Genomic DNA, 10,758 nt, shown 5'->3' on the forward strand with positions numbered 1-10,758 from the left:
TTCCTGATGATTAGTGAATTTGAGAACTATTTCGGGTAAAGTACACCCACCCCAACCAGGCAGACTGGGCACCTGGACCACGCTTGCTCATTCCGGTGAATCCCGTTCCCTCCGCCCTGCCATCTCACACGTGGGTTCCCCCTGTTAGAGCCCAGCTGTTCTATCCCAGCCTTTTTCAATACTCACTCTGGTATTTCAATATTCACCTGCTCCTGCCACATTTACTGGTTTGTTCTTGAGTTCCTATCGGGTCAGACCTAGTACCTCCTGGTGGGACGCAGGTGGGAGTTGAGTGTGTTTATCTAGCTTAGGAAAACATTCCTGAGGTTCAGTTTCCACGCGAGCTGCAAGCCCACTGGGAGGTAAGAGAAGAGGAACTTGGGGTCACTGTCGTCTACAGAGGTCTGGATTTCACTACTGCAAAGAGAGAATGACAGGGCCTGATTATGAATCCGTTTTCTGTCTCTGAAAGGGGTGTCCTGAGGAGTCCATGAGGTTGTGCGTGTCGAGTACTTGGCACGGTGCCTGGCACAGCCCTGGTACGTCCATAGTACGTGATAACCAGCGCTCTTCACCCTGGCACATTCGTCACAGCAGGGGCGCAGGAGTCCGCCTCCCCGAGGCGTGGCGGGGCCGTGGGGAGTTTCCACCTTGTGCTGAGGGATATTTAAAACACGTCCTAGCTGACAGTTACTCGGGGCATGGACCTCCTTTCCCTTAGACTGCCAAACACAAAACATGACCACAGCAAACACAAAATAGCCATCCGGTGTGAATGGACCAAAATTATACCCATTTTTGGTCAGATCAGCAAAAAATAGGTTTTCGGTGCACTGCAGAATTTTAGTCATTAGTTTATGTGCTGTGAGAGGAAAGGGTGGAAAATCGCGGGTATGGAGCTCTTTCCTCTCCATTTTATTCTTGAGGGGCAAGCAAGTCCGGAGCATCTTCCACACCTGTCGACAGCTGAGGCCAGGCCCTCCTGCCTGTCCTGCCTGTTTGCTCTTTCAATAGGTTTTTGATCTGACGTCCCCCTTCACTGCTCCTCCCCTACCACTCCCCATCACTCCCCTGCCCTTCCCCTGCCCCTCCCCTGCCCCTCCCCGGCTCCTCCCCTGTCCGTCCCCTGCCCCTCCACGGCTCCTCCCCGGCTCCTCCCTTACCACTCCCCTGTCCCGCCCCAGCTCCTCCCCGGCTCCTCCCCTACCACTCCCCTGACCCTCCCCGGCCCCTCCCCGGCCCTTCCCCTGCCCCTCCCCTGCCCTTCCCCTACCACTCCCCTGTCCCTCCCCGGCCCCTTCCCTGTCACTCCCCGGCCCCTCCCCTGCCCCTCCCCTGTCCCGCCCCGGCCCCTCCCCTACCACTCCCCTCCCCCTCCTCTGCCCCTCCCCTATCACTCCCTTGCCCCTCCCCAGCTCCTCCCCTATCCCTCCCCTGTCCTTCCCCTGCCCCGCCCCTCCCCTGCCCCGCCCCTAGCAGGAACCAAACCTGGGATTCTCTGGTCCAAAGGCCAACGCTCAACTGCTGAGCCAAACTAGCTGTCCTGTTTTCCCAACATCATTTATTGAAGACACTGTTCTTTCCTCATTGTACACTTCTAGTTCCTTTGTTGTAAGTTAATGGACTCTGTGTACACAAGTTTATTTCTGGGCTCTCTATTCTGTTCCATTTATCTATGTGTTTGTTTTTATGCCAATAGCATACTGGTTTGATTACTATAGCTTTGTAATATAATTTGAAATCAGAGAGCACGGTGCTTTCAGTTTTGTTCTTTCTCAAGATTGCTTTGGCTATTTGGGGTCTATCCTCTTATTTTTCTTCAAAACACCACCAGAATTACCTGACATTACATATTTATTTACTTGCTTATTGTCTATCTTCTACTACAAGAATATAATTTCCATAAGAGTAAAAACTTTGTTTAAAACTGTATGCTCTATACCTGATCCATGGTAGGAGCTTGTTTCAGTGGTTTATTGCTGCAAAACAAACCATACTAAAATGTAGTGAGTGGCTCATGTATTTGCCAACAATTCTGTAAGTTAGCCAAGCTAGTTGGTCAGTTCTTCTCTTGGTCTCATCTTTGGTCACTCACATGGCTGCATTCACCAGGAGGCTCAGAGGCTCAGTGTGGCTGAATAGTCCAAGATGGTTGAGTCTGAAAGTTAGCTGTTGGCTGAAGTGCCTTGAATCTCCTCTATGTGGCCCATCCAACAAGATACCTTGGGTTTCTTAAATGATGTTAGCAGTATTCTCAAATAATGAAGGTGAAAGCTGCAAAGCTCCTTATATACAATGTTACTTTCACTATATTCTGTTGATCAATGCAAGTAACAAGGAGAGCTCATATTTAAGAGATTGAGAATTAGATGGAACTTGTAGCAAGATCACATTGAAAAAGGGAGAGGACGACTTCCGGTCAAGATGGCAGCGTAGGTAAACGCAGTATCGAGTCCACCCACAACCACATCAAAGTTACAACTAAACTACAGAACAACCATTATTCAAAACCACCTGAAATCAAGCTGAATGGAAGTCCTACAACTACGGAATTAAAGAAGCAGCCACAGGGAGACTGGTAGGAGGGGCGGAGGCAAACCGGCTGGTCCCACACCCACGTGTGGCTGATAAAAATCAGGAGGATACCTCGACTGGGAAGGTCCTCTCTGAGGATTAAGGGGCCTCGCTCAGGTTTCCAGTGCCAGGAAGAGAATCCCCATCACTTCTGGCTGGAAAAACCAGTGGGAACTGAGGCTCAGGGAAGCTGAGGCAGCTGGAGCCTCAGGCAGCTCCTCTTAAAGGGCCCGCACACAGACTTATCAGACTCACTCCCTCTAAGCTTGGAGGGGAGGCAGCTCAAGGGGCGCCAGAGACATACAGTGAAGAATTGAGCTGTTTGGTATTGGAGTGAGGGCTGGAGAGGGGGCTTTCTCCAGGACAAATGTGCTGTCAGAGGCCTTTGTTCCTTTGGTGAGCCCTGCCCTGGGGCAGCAGAAAGCCGCCATATCTGGGACTCCAGCAACCTGGCTCACACTGGTAGCCCCACCCTGGTGACTCCCTGAGGCCCTGCCCCACCCCACCCAACTTTCAGGCCCACCCAAGCTGTTGCCAGTTGCTTTACCATAGTATTGGCCTGTCTTGGATCCTGCTTCAGATTTTCCTAAATTACACAAGCATCATCTGGTCTCAGCTAGCCCCATATCTCTTGTTAAATAATACACAGAAACAAACACAGGGAGGCAGCCATAATGAGGAGACAAAGAAACAGGTCCCAAATGAAAGAACAGAAAAAATCTTCAGGAAAAGAACTAAGCAAAATGGAGATAAGCAATCTAACAGATGCTGAGTTCAAAATACTGCTTATAAGAATACTCAATGAACTCAGTGAGAACCTCAGTGAACTTAATGAGGGCCTCAAGAGCATAAAAAAGGACCAGTCAGAAATGAAGGAGACACTAACTGAAATAAAGAATAATTTGCATAAATTCAATAGTAGAGTAGGTAAAGCCAAGAAGCAAACCATCGATTTGGAATATAAGGAAGCAAAAAACACCCAATCAGAACAGCAAAAAGAAAAAGAAAAAATCCAAAAAAATGAGAAGAGTGTAGGGAGCCTCTGGGACAACTTCAAGCGTGCCAACATTCACATCTTGGGGGTGCCAGAAGGAGAAGAGAGAGAACAAGAAATCAAAAATCTATTTGAAACAATAATGGCAGAAACCTTCCCTAACTTGGTGAAGGAAACAGACATACAAGTCCAGGAAGCACAGAGAGTCCCAAACAAGATGAACCCCAAGAGGCCCACACCAAGAGGCCCACACCAAGACACATCATCATCAAAATGCAAAAGGTTCAAGACAAAGACAGAATCTTAAAAGCAGCAAGAGAAAGGCAATTAGTTACCTACAAGGGAGTTCCCATAAGGCTGTCAGCTGATTTCTCAAAAGCAACTTTGCAGGCAGAAGGGAGTGGCAAGAAATATGCAGAGTGATGAAAAGCAAGAACCTACAACCAAGATTACTCTATCCTGCAAAGCTGTCATTTAGAATCGATGGCCATATAAAGAGTTTCCCAGACAAGAAAAAGCTAAAGGAGTTCATCACCACCAAACTGTTATTATATGAAATGTTGAAGGGTCTTTTTGAAGAAAAAGATAAAATATATGAACAAACAAAATGGCAATGAATACATATCTATCGACAATGGAATCTACAAACAAAATGAACAGGCAGAACAGAAACATTCTCATAGATACAGAGAACATTTTGTTGGTTGCCAGATGGGAGGGGGTTCAGGGGAATGAGTGAAAAAGGTGAAGGGAATAAGAAGAACAAATTGGTTGCTAGACTGACAAACCTCAAAGAGAAGGTGGTTGGGGGTGGGAAGAAATAAACCAAAGAACTTATATGCATAACCAATGGACAGAGACAACAGTGTGGGAAAAGGCAGGAGGGGGGTGGAAGTGGGGAGGAGGGGGTCATTGGGGGAAAAATGAGGAACATCTGTAATACATTCAACAATAAAGATAAAAAACTTAAAAAAAAGAAAGAAAAAGGGAGAGGACAGAGAGCTCTGACAATTCTAACAATCTATCACAATGCTCGATAAAGGTTTGTAGAGTGAATGAATGACTGCATTTTGTCCTATCTAAAGTTCCATACTTCATATTCAAGGTCTGCTATAATCCTCCTTCCAGAACATAGATACCATCTTTCCAGTAGCACTCATCAAAATAGGCTTTGTAATTTATTTATTTGTGTACGTGTTTTATCCTCAAAGGAATGTACCTTGTTTTTTTCTCGCTCTCTGTCCCATTATCTAGCAGTTGTTCTGGCCCCAAAAAGATACTCTGTAGATCCTTACTGAGTTAAATATAATTGAACAACCTTGACATTTTATCCCCTACCTTTCATTCCATCATCATAAAGCCACTAGTTGAGCAATTCCCTGAAAACCTTACCATCATTCAGGTTTCTGTGCCATTACCCATTCCATTTTCCCTGCCTAAAATACTCCCCCTCTTCCTCTTTGCTTATTTCAGTGTTTCTCACTGACATTTAGCAACCTTGCCCTACCCACTAAATTCCAGTAGAGGCAGGGTCATTATGACAACTCTGATATATCCCCTGGTTGAATACCACTAGTAAAACCATCCTTTGGGCCTATAGTGGGAACAATATTGTTTTGTTTGTCTAGTACCACCTCCTGTCTTAGGAAGTATTCTTTTTCCCAATCCAACTATATTGTGCTTGAAAGAGTTACTGTATTTCTATAAGACTCTGCCCCTCCAGGTACAGTTGAATTATCTGGCATGTCTTGAAGAGGGTCAGGCATTAACATTCATTTAAAAATTTAACACAAAGTAGGAATGGAGTAGAAACTCTGTCCTATGATAGAATCCCCTGCCCCCAAAACATACATATATGGGTAGAGTCTCCCTAGACTGGTTGAGGTACATGTGACTGAAATGTAATTGACCAAGTCCTGAGGATGTTAATGTCCACATACACACTACTGGCATCACCAAGTCATCAAGTTTCCCTAGGGCTTCAGGCAAAGGTTGGGTCATGAAAACACTTGGGTTTTTACAAAAATTGAATCAAAACACCTGAGGGAAAAAAATCAAATAAAGCAGGGCAGAGGAACTTTTCTTATACATTTTTCCTGGGTTGGTGGCCAGAAAGAAAAAGGGAACTAAAGAGGAAATATATAAATAGAATACAAAAAGCTACTGAATTAAAGTTTTGGTTGCTACCTGGATGGCAGTTTGGAAATGGAATAGAGAGATGAACCTGTGCTTGGGAAACACCTCTTCAGTCACCAGAGAAACTGAGAGAGAGCTCCAATTTGGACAATTTTATAGCCAGGGGTGAGCTAGGAAGGGAAAAATTTTTTTTTTCTTTATTGATTTTAGAGAGAGAGGAAGTGAGAAGGAGAGAGAGATAGAAACATCAATGAGAGAGAACATCAACTGGCTGCCTTCTGCATGCACCCCATTGGGGATTTGGTCCACAACAGGGCATGTGCCCTGATCGGGAATTGAACCAGCGACCTCCTGGTGCATGGGTCAACGCTCAACCACTGAGCAACACCAGCCAGGCGGAAGGGAAAATCTTTTATTCCATGTATTAACTTGAACCAAGCTAAAATGAGTCTTTATTTAGAATTAGTGACCTATATTCACAATTTTGGTGAATAGCACTATAATCTGTCACCCAACTAACCCAGAAACCTGAAAGTCATAAGTGTTACACTCTCTCCACTGTCCCTTGCCCCTCAAGGTTAGTCATCCCACAAGCCCTGTCAATATTGTCTCTTTTTTCCAATCTGTCTTTTCCTCTCCATTGTTACTATTGTTGACCTAGTTCAGGTCCTTATAATCTCCCACCTAGACAACTGGCCTTCCTGCCTCCAGTCTAATCGCCTTCCAAATCCACCCTTCAGACACTACCAGAATAATCTTTCTCAGACATATATCTAACCATGTTGCTCTCCTTCTTAACAACCCTCCCACCTCCCAATTCATAGCATCTGAAAACTAAATTCTAAGCATAGCATTCTAGACTTTTTCTTCCCTGTTTAACTTTCAGCCTTCATTCTGGTCATCCCCACCCCCCATCACACACACACACACTGTGCTCTAGTCATAGTGACCTACTTTCAGTTCCCCAAATACAACATGCTTTATCAAGCCCCTACACATACCTGGAATGCCTTCTCCTCCCTGTGCCAGCCTGGAGAACTCCAGTCCATCTTTGAAACTCAGTTCAGGAGTCATCTCCTCCTGATTTACCCCAGGCAAAGTCAGTTGCCCCTCTCTCAGGGCCCCACAACTACTTGTACATACTTCCACTATTATACAAGTTTGTTTGCTCGCCTGTTCTCCATGTCTAGGATAGACTTAAAATAGGTGCTCAAGGTTTGTTGAAAGAGAGGATGAATATTTTATAGGTACTTTAGGTTGCCAAAAGGAGCTTCTGCATATAAGAAACTGATGGTGTGTGTGCTGTCATGCCTTGGCAAAAGACCCTGGTGTTTCTTGTTTTTGTTTTTTAGGCCATGGTATTTTAATAATTTATTCCACAATTATTTATTTATTTATTTATTTATTTATTTATTTATTCATTCGCACGTGCCCCTACCAGGAACCGAACACGGGACTCTCTGGCCCACAGGCCGACGCTCCAACTGCTGAGCCAAATTGGCCAGGGCTCCACAATTATTTATTAAGCACCCACTTTGTGTCAGGTCCTGTACCATTTTTAAAAGTCAGTGGGTACCACATTAAACAAGAAAAATATTCCTGGCCTTTAAGGAGGGCACTCTCCAAAAGAAGCTTTATAACTGCATGGAATTAAAGTATGAATTTTTTAAAAAGCAGATCCTGGGAGATGCAATTATTTCACTGTACTGAAGGAAAGTTTAAACAACTCTTTTAAATTAAAATAAAAAAAAAAAAGCTTGCCCTGGCCAGTTTGCTTAGCGGTTAGAGCATTAGCCTGTGGACCAGACAGTCCCAGGTTCGGTTCCCGCTAAGGGCACGTACCTCGGTTGTGGTTTGTTCCCGGCCCTGGTTGGAGTTGTCCAGGTGGCAATCAGTCGCTGTGTCTCTCTCACATCCTTGTTTCTCTCTCTCTCTCTTACTCCTTTTCTCTCCCTCCTGCTCTATCTGAAGATAAATGCAAAAATGTCCTCGGGTGAGGATGAAAAAAAAAAAAAAAAAAAGGTTTAGGATAGGTGAACTGACATGACCAAGTCCTGCCACAAGGTGGCAATGCTTTTCTAGGAATGAAGACTTGGTGGCCTAGGACTTGAGGAAAGCAAGTGGTTCTCATCCCTTACCCCAGAGGAGTACTACTACTAAAAATTTAACATGGTAGCCATTTTCAATTTTCAGAAGAGATCAACTAAAAGATGATTTAATCAACATTTTCCCTCCAGACTTTCATAAGCCTTTGGAAGATGCTTTTGTTTGCCTTCTAGCAAACAAATACAACTTTGGAATGGGCTAAACATGTTAAATTACTTGCCTTATTATTTCATAGACATGTAATTTCAAAATTGATTTTTTTCTTTATTGATTTTAGAGAGAGAGGGAGAGAGATAGAAACATCGATGAGAGAGAACACTTACTGACTGCCTACGTGCCCCCCACTGGGGATTTGGCCCACAACCTTGGTATGTACCCTGACTGGGAATTGAACCGGTGACCTCTCGGTCCATGGGTTGACACTCAACCACTAAGCGACACTGTCCTGGCCAAAATTGATTTTTTACATTGATTTTGAATGATATAATAATAGATCCTACTAGTGAAAATGTTTCCTAATTTATATGACCAGATTAAATGTATCAGTATCATAAAATATTTCCTATAGAGTACCTTATTTCCAGGTGCTCTACCAATTAAACCCATTTGAGAATCATGATCTAATCCAATGTTTTCTCATTTCAAATGGAGAAAACAAGGCTCTGAGAAGCTAAATGACTTCCACAAGGTCACAAAGCCATTTATGGGACAAGTTCAGGCTTATCCCTGCAGAGTGAACATTCAGATCTTTCCCTTGCGGCCATCTGTCAACTTCATAAACAGAACGTTTTGGATGATTAACCTTGAGAGTCAAGAGACAGAGAGGAGTCAAGGTGACTCCCAGGTTTCTGAATTGGTGAGTGATGGATTATGGTGCCATTCACCAAAATTCAGAATACAGACTGCTCATTCCAAATATATCTCATATATTTACTTCCGGGGGGGGGGGGAGGTTTAAGAATAATAATATAGTTGACATGTGACTGAATTAATTAGTTCAACAAATATTGATTTCCCTAACATGAGCCAGGTATGTGCTAAAGTGTGGTTCTCAAAAGTATGGTCTTCATATCAGCAGCATTATCATCACCTGGAAACTGGTTAGAAATACAAATTCTTAGGCTTCACATTAGACATACTGAATCAGAAACTCTGGGAGTGGGGTCCAACAATCTGTTTTTACCAGCCCTTCACATCATTCTGATGCATGCTCAGCTTTGAGAACGATTATTCTAGATAGTGAAGTTCTGGTGTTAAAAAAAAAAAAGTGCTTATCTTCTTGGAGCAACAATATACAAATAGAAAATTTTAGGTAGAGATAAGTATTATCAGGGAAACCAAAACAGGGGACAGAGGGACAATGCAGAAGGGTGCTCAGGCAAGGTCTTTCTGAGGCGTATGAACTCTGGAGTCAGATTGAATATTGGCTACCCCAGTTACTAGCCTTTTAAAGGTTTAGTTTCTTTATCTGCTAAAATTGAAATAGCAATACTATTTACCTTAAAAAGTTACTCTGAAGATTAAATAAAATAATGTTTGCAAAATTCTTGCAAGTGTTTCTGTCACAGGACAACTCCCCGGTAAAGGTTAGCCCTCCAAATATGAGGGAGGAGTGCTATAGATGTATATTTGGGACTGATCAATGTAGAAATTAATAGTAGAGTGGGTGAAAAGGGAGATAGGCTGAGATGTGAGGGAAGAGAATGGATGATAGACTCTTGGTGTTGGGGGTAGAAGTGGGTTGAGAATTGGTGAGGAGGTGATGAAATGAAGATGAGAATTCTGAGCACAGCTAAAGGTGGAAACTTGGAAGAGGAGGCCAATGAATAAGGTGACTAACTATTCCTGGTTTGCCTGGGACTGAGGAGATTCCTGGGAGATGAGTCTTTCAATGCTAAAACCGAGAAAGTCCATAGGAAATTGTGATGAGCTGATCACCTTAACAGTGGATAGGATCTTGGGGAGGTGAAGTGAACTCTTTCTTCGTGCCCTCTGATCTCCTCCTTATAGTAATCTTGTAAAGTACCTTCCAGTAGTTGACTCAATCCAAAGCCAGAGGGCAAAGGAGCTCAGGAGTGCAGAGGGGGGAGAAGTCAGCCTTGCCTGGAGAGAACAGGATAAGGAAAGACAGAGAATGGACCTGGAGTGGCTAAAATATAGTAGTGAGCACTGTGACAAGGGATTAGAATTGTCTACGATTAGTCTGATTCCATACCTTTTATCCTTTTTCCTGCCTTACCCAAAGAACCTAGGAGTGGGATGAGTGGGTGTTTTCTGCATCCCCGAATCATTAAGGAGAATTCTAAAGGTTATCCAAGGATATTCTTTAGTATCTGAGCAGCCCACAAAACTTTTCTATTTTGATGTTCACTGACATGAAGCCATGTACAAGAAGGAGCAGGTAGGATGTAACTGTTCCAGGGATGGAGGTCCCGGAGAAAATCCTCAAGGGCACTGGATCCTAGTACAGGTCAGAGACGACTTCTGGTATCCACGATCTTCTCCCAGCTTACTTCCTGCCTGGAACAGGAACTTACTCCTCAAATTGCTGCTCGGTGGAAACTATCGCACAATGGCAAGGGTCAAAGGTCAAAGTCCACCCCTTGAATGGTACCATTTTGCTAAGCCAGAAGGCCCGACAACTCCAGCGGCCAGAACACCTCCTGCCCCCTCAGATTAAGTTGACAAGCGGAGCCGCGACCCGCCAACCCAACCCACATTGCGCTTGCAGGACTGGCCGAAGGCGCCTCGTGATTGGTAGAACGGAGTGGGGGCGTGGCCTCAATTAGAAAGCCAACTCTGGATTGGTGAAAATCGGCACGGGCGGGACCTCCACGGTAGGCGCGAAAGCTCCAAAGTCGCTGCGGGGCCGAATACGGCGGGAGCAGCTGCGCAGCGGCTGAAGGAACCGGAGACCTGTTTCGTCCTGAGCAAAGCGCTGGAGAGGC

This window comes from Molossus molossus, unplaced genomic scaffold (genome assembly GCF_014108415.1).
Source record: "Molossus molossus isolate mMolMol1 unplaced genomic scaffold, mMolMol1.p scaffold_m16_p_12, whole genome shotgun sequence".
Taxonomy (NCBI): Eukaryota; Metazoa; Chordata; class Mammalia; order Chiroptera; family Molossidae; genus Molossus; species Molossus molossus.